Source organism: Melanotaenia boesemani, chromosome 14, assembly GCF_017639745.1.
Source record: "Melanotaenia boesemani isolate fMelBoe1 chromosome 14, fMelBoe1.pri, whole genome shotgun sequence".
Lineage (NCBI taxonomy): Eukaryota > Metazoa > Chordata > Actinopteri > Atheriniformes > Melanotaeniidae > Melanotaenia > Melanotaenia boesemani.
The window spans coordinates 35,318,432-35,329,413 of record NC_055695.1 but is presented as its reverse complement, the minus strand read 5'-3'; the positions used below and the strand labels follow the sequence as shown (position 1 = coordinate 35,329,413).

At 40.3% G+C, this 10,982-nt stretch overlaps 1 long non-coding RNA gene across 1 annotated transcript; it reads right to left on the bottom strand.

Moving 5' to 3' along the window:
* Positions 1–213: 213 nt before the first annotated feature.
* LOC121652634 lies at positions 214–748 on the bottom strand. The gene is made up of 3 exons (XR_006012647.1): positions 714–748; positions 550–629; positions 214–236 (listed from the first exon to the last, which is right to left on the bottom strand). It is a non-coding gene; the product is annotated as an uncharacterized LOC121652634 (long non-coding RNA).
* Positions 749–10,982: the final 10,234 nt, after the last annotated feature.

Below are 10,982 nucleotides of genomic sequence, written 5' to 3'. Positions count from 1 at the left end.
TGGAATGCAAACACGTTTTAGGTGGGCTCCATGCTGGGAGGAGATAGGAGAGGACACTTCCTTCTTGAACTTTGCCAAAGGCACTGTCCACCAGTGGTATAGCCCCTGAAATCCCCACGGTGGTTATAAGTGGAGCAGTGTCCCTTGGCATCTGTTCATAGGCCTCGTTCAGGTGAAGCACAGTCATGTCTGGGAGCTCGCAGGTCAGGTTTCAGGCTGCTTTGTATAAATTACTCCTGCAATTACAACATAGCGTCATTGTTTTACATGTTCAGTCAAATATTTTATGAGATCAATTCAGTTTAACCTTCTGACCTGCCAAACTTTGGAGTAGACTTTATTCTTAAGAAGTTGTTCACGCTGCTTGTTGGTTTGGTATCATCTACCATGTACTATGTACTCACTGCATCTATGCCTTCTCTTGTGCCTCACTGTTAACAAGCTGTGTGCGTTAAGAAGAAGAGTGTGCATGTGTGCATGCTTATAAAGGGAAATTCAATGAAACAGACAAAGGAAAATAAATGAACTATTCTATGTGTAATGTATTACCGGATTCCTTCAGCCAGTCTTCTTTCTTTGGGTCTTGCTGATACTATCACCATCTGATTGGTCGGACCAGGTTTGAAGCCCTGTAAAGAAATGTAAACGTTAAAGATGATGTTTTTCTATGTGTGTAACTAACAACATTATGTTAAAAAATTTGGATTTTTCACCTGAGTACGAGGTTTGTGCCACTGCTGTTCAGAATGTGTGCAGCTTTGTGTTGGGGGTACAGCTGTAAGTCCCTTCTGGCTGTAATCAGCAGACTGATACAGCAAGGCTGCAACATGACTGCACAGGGCAAGCCCAGCAACACATGAACACTGGTACGTCAGCAGCTCAACAGGTTTAGTGTCTTTGAGAACCACCTGTAAAAGAAGTTGATAGAAACAGTACCATGTGAAGTGTTTTTATATCCATGCAGTGAATGATAGCCCTAAAACTGGTATGACTTATAAAAACACAGCAACTAAAGTTGTTAAACTTGTTATATGTTTTAGCCAAATATTCTTATATGTTAAAATACTGAATAGACATAAAATACTGAATTATTTTTGTCTAGTGTGCATTTCTGTAGTACCATTAACCTGCCAGGGGGTCTACAGATGGAAATTAGCCTTGAGCTATATTTACATTTGACTGAATGTTCATTAATATGCATCGTTTCCCCTTATTTCGTCTAAATGAAAAAAAAAAACTCCTGACAATAAATGTAGAGCTACATAGTTCCCATCACATTAATAAACCAGAGTAGAAAATGCCTCTGAACGACAGACATTAACAGCAAAAATTACAGCAGCATCAAAACCCAGAACTGCAACTAACTGCCGTTTGAGGTGATATTTAATAAGTAAATTCTTCCCGCTGCCCCCATTTCCCTACACTCAATGAATGCGGCTTCTGGCTCTTTTTCATGGATCTGAAGCACTTTGCCCTCACTGTCACTTCTGTCTCACTCTTGTGGGAAACTGAGGAAGAGAAGCAGTAGTGACTTATTAGCAAATGGTGCTAACCAAAGAACACACAATATAAGTAGCAAAGCATTACTATATGTCAAAAACAGACCAAATATATTTCTGTGTAAAATGTGAGCTTAATATTTACTGTTCTTACTACACGGTGTCCTAATCACATTAACACGTTGACTAGCTGCCTGTCTTCTTATGATGCTACCTTCGAGCTACCACTGTTAGCGAAACACTTACCTTCATAATCGTGTATAAAGTTGGTGATAAACAACTTAAAGCCTTTAATCCGCTTGCTTGCGGACGTCGCCGTATGCTTCTGGAAAATCCTGTGGACATCGTCCACGTTGATGGAGGCAAGTCTTGAAGACAACGGGTAAAAAAACACCATATTCACCGCTTTGGCAGCTGTCAACCGGAAGTAGTTGGGCTGGCTTATCGTGACCCGGAAGAGACTGCGCATAAAGCCCATTGTGTGTGTGTCAGAGCATAGATATATATAGAACGCTAGATGCCTTATGGCGGAGTCTTAAACGGCATCACAGGTCGGCCATCTTACCACAGGTTCGCTTCCTGGCAGAATCTGTTGAACCTGAGGTAAACCAAGGTAAGGTCAGTGATATGCTGAAACATTATTATTCTTATCTCGATGAAATTTTGACGGATTTACAAATGGTTGGATTTATTAGAAACAGTATTAACGTGGTTATAATCCTGGATGCTTGAACATGTTGAAATTGCAGATTTTCTCTTCAGAAAACGGTTTAGTCAACGTTGTGTATGGCTAGGCTGCTAGCTAGCACCTAGTAATTTTACGTCGAAGTCAGAGGCAGAATTGGTGTTTCTTTTCAATATAACTAAAGTTGCACATGATTTTCAATTTGGGTTTTGTTTGTTTAAAACATCTTCCATTCTTATTTCTACAGGAAATTTGTTTTTCAAAGAGAACATGCCGGACTTTTGTGCAGCTTATGGCTGCGCTAATCATCGTAGTCTTGACACAAGAAAACGAGGCATTAGCGCAATGTGGATGTTGGGTCTTCGGACACCGAGTTTCAGCTCCTAATTAAATATTTCTAAACAATGTGTTTCAGACTGGTTTTCTATGATTTCATATATGTAAATGTAAATTATACTGTACATTGAGGACATTTGATAATGCTGAAGGTTACCGTTTACTGTTTATACCAATATTAGTGGTATTAACCCTTTCAAGCATGAATTATAAGAAACAGTGCCACATGTTTTTTGCATACAGTATTTTACTTCCAGAGACACATACAGTGATGCTTTTTTATTTCTTGGTCATATTTTACCTTATTTTTTAAATGTATTTTGACAGTTTATTCAAAATTATTAATTAGATAAGCTTTTCATATTTATATTATCTGGCTATTCTATAAAAATATGGCTATCATTTTTATTTTCCTGTTTATCACTAAAGAAAGTTTGGTTATTACAATGTATGAATTTACATATATAAATATTCATTCTAGAGTAAGTGACAGTGTATTGCATGACTCACTGATGTCCCCTGAAGTGGCAAAATTACAAATATCCACCCAAGAATATACTAGAAAACAGCTGTCAAATAGGTGTCCACCGTAGTGGATGCTACGCATGAAAGGGGTAAATTTATATTGTGTATTCTGTGATTATGGTACATTATGAGCATGCATTATATTGAGAGGCGGATGAAGTATTGTCAGAGGTGGGTAAAATGTTCAGTTAAGTTTATCCCCTACATGTATGGTCTCAAGGCCTCAATTATTCAAGTATGCAGTGTCTACAGTATATACATCTGTGTACAGGGTGGGGATTTCAACATAGAGCCTTTCTTATAGCCTATTTGTAATAGGAAATATTAATCTACCTGTTTCATAACATTATTTTTAGGACATAATCATTAATAACAATTGAGTATAATTATTACATCCACCCATGTTTATAACAAACCAAACCGTTTGAAAATCTGTTGAAATTTGATCAAGTTATGGTCCTCTGAAAAGTACTTTTACACTACCAACAGCGTTATGGGTGAGAGAGCTACCTGTGGTAAGATGGCCGCCAGGCACGGACGTTCGACTTTGTTGGCTGGCAACGCGGACGAGGCATCTAGCGTTCTATATATATCTATGTGTCAGAGCAGGTCTGCCACTCCGCGCCCACACCTGTTACACCACCAACGTTTGAGCAGCTGCACAAAATGGACAACGGTGAGGATGGCGCTCAGTCACAGGAGCAGTCTGTTGGGGAGCTGCACCCATGGCCTTATTTGAAAGAGCTTTTTGAGTTTGTTGGTGCTAAAAGCAACTCCTGGCGAATGCGTTGTATCTTGTGCAAACCAAAACCCCAGGAAATATTGGCGTTCAAGAACAGTCCGTCAAACCTCAGGAAACACATTAAGGTAAGTCATTAGCGCTAGCTACGTGTTAGCTAGTTAGCTAAGCTAACATTAGACCGCTCATCTGGATACCTAACATCTTAGTGTGCAGACGTTATTGCTATTAGAATTCATGTTCTTGCTCTTAGGGATACAAACATTGTCTGGGGAAATGGTTTTAGGTGGTGCTGCTGTTACAATTCAAAAAAGCCAAACAGTACTGTTAACAGCAGTAAAGTTATAGTGAAACTGGGGGTTTTTTTCATTTTATGAAGTCAAATGTTAATCTGTATAATTTACTTAAATGCAAATTTTGTATTGAATCACATTTTATCAGAAAAACTATCTGACCCATGACTCATAGATTAAAAAAAATCAGCTCCCCCATTTGAGAGCCAGATCAAAATGGTTGTGTGCACCGCTGGTGATGATATAAGGCTAACATTATAAGCTAAAGGCAATGCTGCCCTGACAAACATTTGTATCACTTGACTCTCTTTGTATCACATGGCTCTCCTACATTTGCCCCTCTAGAGAAAGCACGAGAGATACCTGGAGAAGTACACCAAGCTAGCTATTCAGAAAAGGAAGCATGAGGAAGATCCGAATGACCAAGCAACACCCAAGCAGCTGAAACTGTGGGATACACCTCGTGTAACACAGAAAGGTGTGGATGAGCGTCTTGTTGATTTTGTGGTTAATGGCCTGCAGCTTCTGAGTGTTGTAGAAGAACAGGGTTTTCAACGTCTAATTAAATACCTCCAACCTGACGCATCTGTCATGGTTCGCAATACCATGAAGAGCAGAATTGACAAAGCAACTACAGAGATGAAAGAGAATCTCAAGGCGGCGATGCATGATGTGGAGTTCATAGGGACCACCACTGACTGCTGGACAGCAAACAGAAAGGGCTTCATCGGTGTCACAGCCCACCGGATACATCCTACAAGTCTGCAGCGGTGCTCTGCTGCACTAGCATGCAAGCAGCTGAAAGGACCACACAACTTCACTGCACTTGCAGATGCTCTGACTAAGATCCATACAGGTATGTAGGCTATTGGTAGGTTTAGTAGCATTTTCTTTGAGTCCAATCCAGTTTAAATATTTAGGCTTCTTGTCACATCGGCATTCATTCATTAATTTTAATACTTGACATACTTAACTCTGAATATCTGGATTCTTAACTGTTAATGTGTGCAATCATCAAATTTCCTGTGGTGTCGTATCGGTATGCCTTTTTTTTTTTACCCGTCTGTCTGTCTAGAGTTCAACATCAGAGACAAGATTGTGCGTACAACGACAGATAGTGGGTCCAATTTTCTGAAAGCCTTCAGAGTGTACGGTGTCGATGATGAAAACAACAATGCAGAACCATTCGGGGCAGAGCCAGATGAATCAGGTGAGTGTTGCATCATATTGGTTTGTGAAGATGACATAACTACTAAGTGTTTGGATATCTTGAAAAACACCCTTGAATGCTAATTAATATTTTATTAATAAGGAGAGGAGGATGGTGAAGAGATCACGATGGAGGCTGTTGAAGCCGGCCCCTTGCTGGAGCAGGATGATGGCCTGGAATACCAACTGCCAAAGCACCATCGCTGTGCCTGTCATCTTCTGAACCTGGTGGATGATTGATCGAGTTTATGGATCCGAGGGATGACATGTAAGTTTGAACACTTATTCTCAACACGGTCCTTTGATATTCGCAGGTGGCAACAGTTGATGTCCAAGCAGTGAATGAAGACCGGATCTACATAAAGCTCTCTCGCTCATCGTTTGCAAAGTGCCAGGCTCTCTGGAACAAGAGCAGCAGATCCACCTCAGCTACAGAGATAATTGAAGAACACTGCAAACTCCAGCTCCTGAGGCCTTGTGAAACAAGGTACACTTTGCATTTTGAGACGTGTTCAACCCTTTCAATCTGTTTCAGATGTAAAGCGCTATACAAATATAATGTACCCCCTTTTTTATTGTTACAAGGTGGAATTCTCTCTTCTATGCTGTTGAGAGGATTGTACGGATTGTGAAAGAACAAGGAGACGCAGCCATTGCAGCGATCTGCAGCACACTGAAGATTCCGATGTAAGTTTACTTTGCACTACCACTAGGGCTGCACAATATATCGTTTGAGCATCATCGCAATATATTTGTGCGCAATAGTAACATCGCAGGTCAAATCGCAACGTAGGAGGCAAATTAACTCGTGTGTTCTTATCTAATTTCAAAGGTACCTGACATACATTGTGCACAGTGATCCACCACTCACTTACTTAGTTTGGTGAAGAACAAACTTTTTGTGGTAAAACACAATTTACATTTGTACATAATAAAACAAAACGTACTTAGGTCCTAGCAGATTAAAAGCAGGCAATGAGAAATAACAATACGAACAACTAACAGAAAAAAAACAGACTTGCAACATTTAGAAAGTTAAGATCAGTGCAGGTTCATTGTCAACAAGATGGCAGAACTTAAAGTGCTGTTCAAGTCATCTGCTGAAATTCTTGTATCTTTTCATATTGAAATATATATCGTAATGTATATCGCAGGGTTGGAAAATATTATAATGCCAGTTTCTTCCAATATCGTGCAGTCCTAATTACCACCTAACTGTAGGGTCGGCTGGTGTAAGTAAATGTGTAAGAGATCATCAACAAGAGCAGCTGGCTTCTTTATTCACCATCTTTTCAGGTGATATATTCTTCCCTGCTGTTCTACCAACACTAAAGGTGATGACCTGCAGTGCTAACTTATAGAGCCACCTAGTGGCCTAACAGGGAGTAGAACTAAGTAATAATGCTATAATGCACTTGCAAAGAACACAGCACAAACTTTGCATAGTTTTAGGTGTTGTGGGCATGTAATGTTTGACTGTTTAGACACTGATGGTTTTGTGTATCTGTATGTTTCTCAGGTTCAGTCCTGCCGAGATTGCTTTTCTCACAGAATATGCAAAGACCATGAGTCCAGTTGCAAAAGCAGTTGATGTTCTTCAGGGTGAGGCAAACGTGCAGATGGGGTGGCATGTATCCTCCATCACACTGCTGAAGTCCAAGCTCCAGAACCTTCACACCACCTCCAAGTACTGTGGGCCATTGGTGGATGCTCTTCAAGCAGGGCTTGAACGTCGCTTTGGAGAGACGCTTGCTGATCCAGAGCTGATTGCTGCTGCCATTCTTGTCCCCAAGTTCAGGACACGCTGGACTACTGATGAAGGCATCATTAAATGTGGTATGTGCTGCTTTCTTTTAGGGGCGTCCCGAATCCCGATACAACTTTTTCACTTCTGAGACAATACCGATATCACAGCCTTCAGGATTGATTGATACTGATATCAGTCCGATAAGATATCAACATAAATCATACACACTTTTACCCGTTTTGTAGTGTGGAATATGTGAACGGCATGATCAAGTGATATTACTCAAACATAGAACAATATTTAGCAACAGTAAGCATGAGGGAAAAAACTGACCAATTTATTATTAACCATTTATTATTAACCAAACGCATGCTGCATCCGAGCGCTGCTGGAAAGAATTGCTAGACCAGAATTCAGGGTGGAGTGGACTGCTTATATATCGGAGATTTTTGATGCAGTCCGATATAATCCCATTATTTTTTGCAGATATCAGACCTATTTCCGATATCGTATCAGGACACCCCTATTTTCTTTTATTGTATTGTTATATTTTTTAAATTATGTTTAATATTCTTAACACCCTAAAACTCACTCCCCTCACATCTATATGTACATTCAACCAAAGTGGATATAAATATGGTATAAATTCCACTTATAACCCCACAACCCTTCCTTACCTCCTTCTCCACACCTCCATCCATAGTCCTTCATTTCCTTGCCCTCCCTTGCTCAGTCCCTCCCTCTTCTGTCCATCCCCTTCTCTTGTATTCTAATTTTGTTTCTTCATTTGGTTTTATATCCCCCATAGGCCTCGACTACATCAAAACCCACCTGAAGGAGCAGAGTAGTGCAGCACAGTCAGGTGACTCTCTGTCGTCAGCAGAAGAGGAGGACTTCTTTTTGTCAATCAAGCAGACAGATCAACGGGACGGTAACACCAAACAACTAGAGTCCTACCTGGCCAGTCCAACTGATACCATGGACATCCTAAAAACATTTCCAACTGTGTGCCACCTGTCTCTTAAGCTCAACACACCACTACCTGCCTCAGCTGCCTGTGAGAGGCTTTTTAGCACAGCAGGAATGATTTTTAGACCCAAGAGGGCTAAGCTGCTTTCTGAGAACTTGGAAAACCTGCTTCTCATGAAGCTCAGCAAAAGGTTTTGTTAAATTTGTCTTGTTTACATGCCTTCACATTAAACTCGCATAGAGGGATGGAGTGATGCAGTGCAGAGGTGGAGAGGTGGTTTAGTGTTGTGTAGGTGTAAACATGAGTAACATATGAGGAGCACAAGTGTTGTCTTTAATGTGAAGGGTTTTTCATTGATCTTCACTGAATGCATGGTGTGCAACTTTTTCTTTTTTCCATTTTCAATTTCTTTGGCAGGAAGATTTCACAGTGTTTATTGTACTGGAAAATAGCTAGAGAAGCTTATTTTCATCTGTAGTTCCTGGGTGTGCCACGTACAAAAACACACCTGTACAGTGTTAAACATTTGTTACCTGATGTATTAAAAAAGTGCTATTAAATAAAGTTGCTTGAGAGTTGGGCCTTAAGCATGATTTGTGACAGTTTACATTGAGATACTAGACAGCGGTGGTTGTTGAAACAATAACATTGCTAAAGTAGAATCCATATAAATTATTCTGTGTTTAATAGCTTTGCAGAAAGTGAATCATGCAATAGAAATACTTTTTACTTTTAAAAATACTTTTGAGTACATTTCAGAGCCTGTACTTTTTACTTTTACTTGAGTAGATATTTGGATCAGTACTTTTTACTTTTACTCAAGTTGTTTTTTTACATTTGTATTTTACTTCTACTCAAGTAAGAAATGCGGGTACTTTTGCCATCTCTGCTTAGAATTCATTGGTTGGACCACACACACACACACCCACACACCAATTGTCAGATCAGAATTAGTTCAGATTGACGAGGTGAAAACCAAATCATCCCACTCAGACCCGGCGGCATGGGCGGGCATTGGGGGGCCGTGCCCGCCCATGGACTCAGCTATGCCCGCCCTGGACTAAAAGCAGTTTTTCGTTATTTTATTTGGGTCTGGGTTTTGTTTTTTTAATCGGAGTATCCATCATCAAACTATCTATCTTGATGTGTCAATCCTACAATCCAACCAATGAACAAAGGCAACATGTTAGCCAATTACAAACGGAGGGGGGCGGGTCATTAGGTCAAACAATTACGCTCACCAGTCCGGTTGCTGTGAGATTAGCTGCTTTTTGCCGTCATCGGCATGAGCATATTTCCAAAAACTACAAGACGGACAGGCGTGAGCGAGCAGGAAGCAGTGCCATACAACTCCACTTCTAATGGAAACATAAGGACCGTTGTCAGCAGTAACACTGGAGTAAACAGTCATGCTAGGAGGGTTAGCTACAGCAGCTAGGGAGCTCGGTGCTTATGTTGTTGTTGACAACGTTACTCACGTTTATTCCATCATGCAGATGAGTCATACTGCTTGGTGCTGCTCCTTGTGCTCCCTAGCTGCTGTAGCTACCTTCCCCAGCTTGAATGTTTGAGCCAGTGTTCAGATTTTGCTTATTTTTAAAAGAGAAGTGAAGCTGTATGGTGCTGCTCTGTATGACCCAGACCCTGTTGCTGTTCTTGAGTTTTGAGTTAATTAAATGGACTCAGCACTACACTATGGTATTTTGTTTGTTTTATATATATATATATATATATATATATATATATATATATATATATATATATATATATATGTGTGTGTGTGTGTGTGTGTATTTATATTTTAGGATGAACTTTCCTTTTTCTAGTGGGAGAAAATGATTTGTTAATACTGTAGGAGTAGCCGCAGAGCCACTGTTCATCCTAAGTCATATAAAATGTAGGTTGAAAAAGTATGCCCCCCTGAATAAGTGTGATGCCCCCCCTCTAATTTGTTTCTGCAGCCGGGTCTGATCCCACTCCTCATCCTTCAACGCTTACATTCATGTTTCAGATGTTGTGGCTGTAGGTGAGATGGCTAAAGTGTTAATACTTGCACATCAAGCATATATTGTCATTTATTTCACCACATTTTTTTCCTTTGATTGGTTACAGTGGTCATACTGGTGACATCCCTGGTCCTAGCATATCTTACAACAATACTAATACCTTTACTTTCTCATTACAGGTATTGGCCATATTTGCAGAAGATGTGTGAAAAGTTCCCTGAGCTTCAGCCTCTTACAGAGATGAAGCCTTTTCTCTCTGTAACGCATGCTAAGCCTCTCACTGGCAAATGTGAGTTACAGTGGCAAGTTAAATGTTTGGTTCACACTGTCTTTCAAACACATTGCTGCCTTCTCTTACGCATGACGCATTGCACCATATTCATTTTTTTAGGCACATTTCTTCATTGGGACGTAAACCGTAGTCCATGTTAGTAACATCATTTAGTTCATTACATGCAGTCCTACTGAGACATTGTCTAGAGATACACTTGCTTTAAACCACACAGTTGTGTGTGCATGTAATCAGCATCCACATAGTTGTGTAAGAAATGTTATCTAATGTGGTAAAAAGCAAGTTTATACATGCCGCTTGGCATTCTGAACGATGGACTTCCAATATGACATGGATCTAAATACAGTCCAAACATGAGTTTAAAGTAGTCCTTGAGCAGACTTTTAAATATTAGCTGGGTCTACATATAAGAACATAAATACAGAAACACATCTGATAAACTACAGTGACGTGGGTCAGGAGCCTGGTTGTAAAGCTAAGAAACATATTTGCTGTGGAACAGGTGACGGGGGGGCAGAAACCAGGAAATACAACAGGTGAGGAGGTGGAACAGGTTCATAGTCAAAACACCCCGAGGCATTTATGGTCATATCTGGGGATTTTAATCATGCTTCCCTGGACTCTACCTTGGCCTCCTTCTACCAGGCTGTAGACTGTCCCACAAGGAACAACAGAACAATA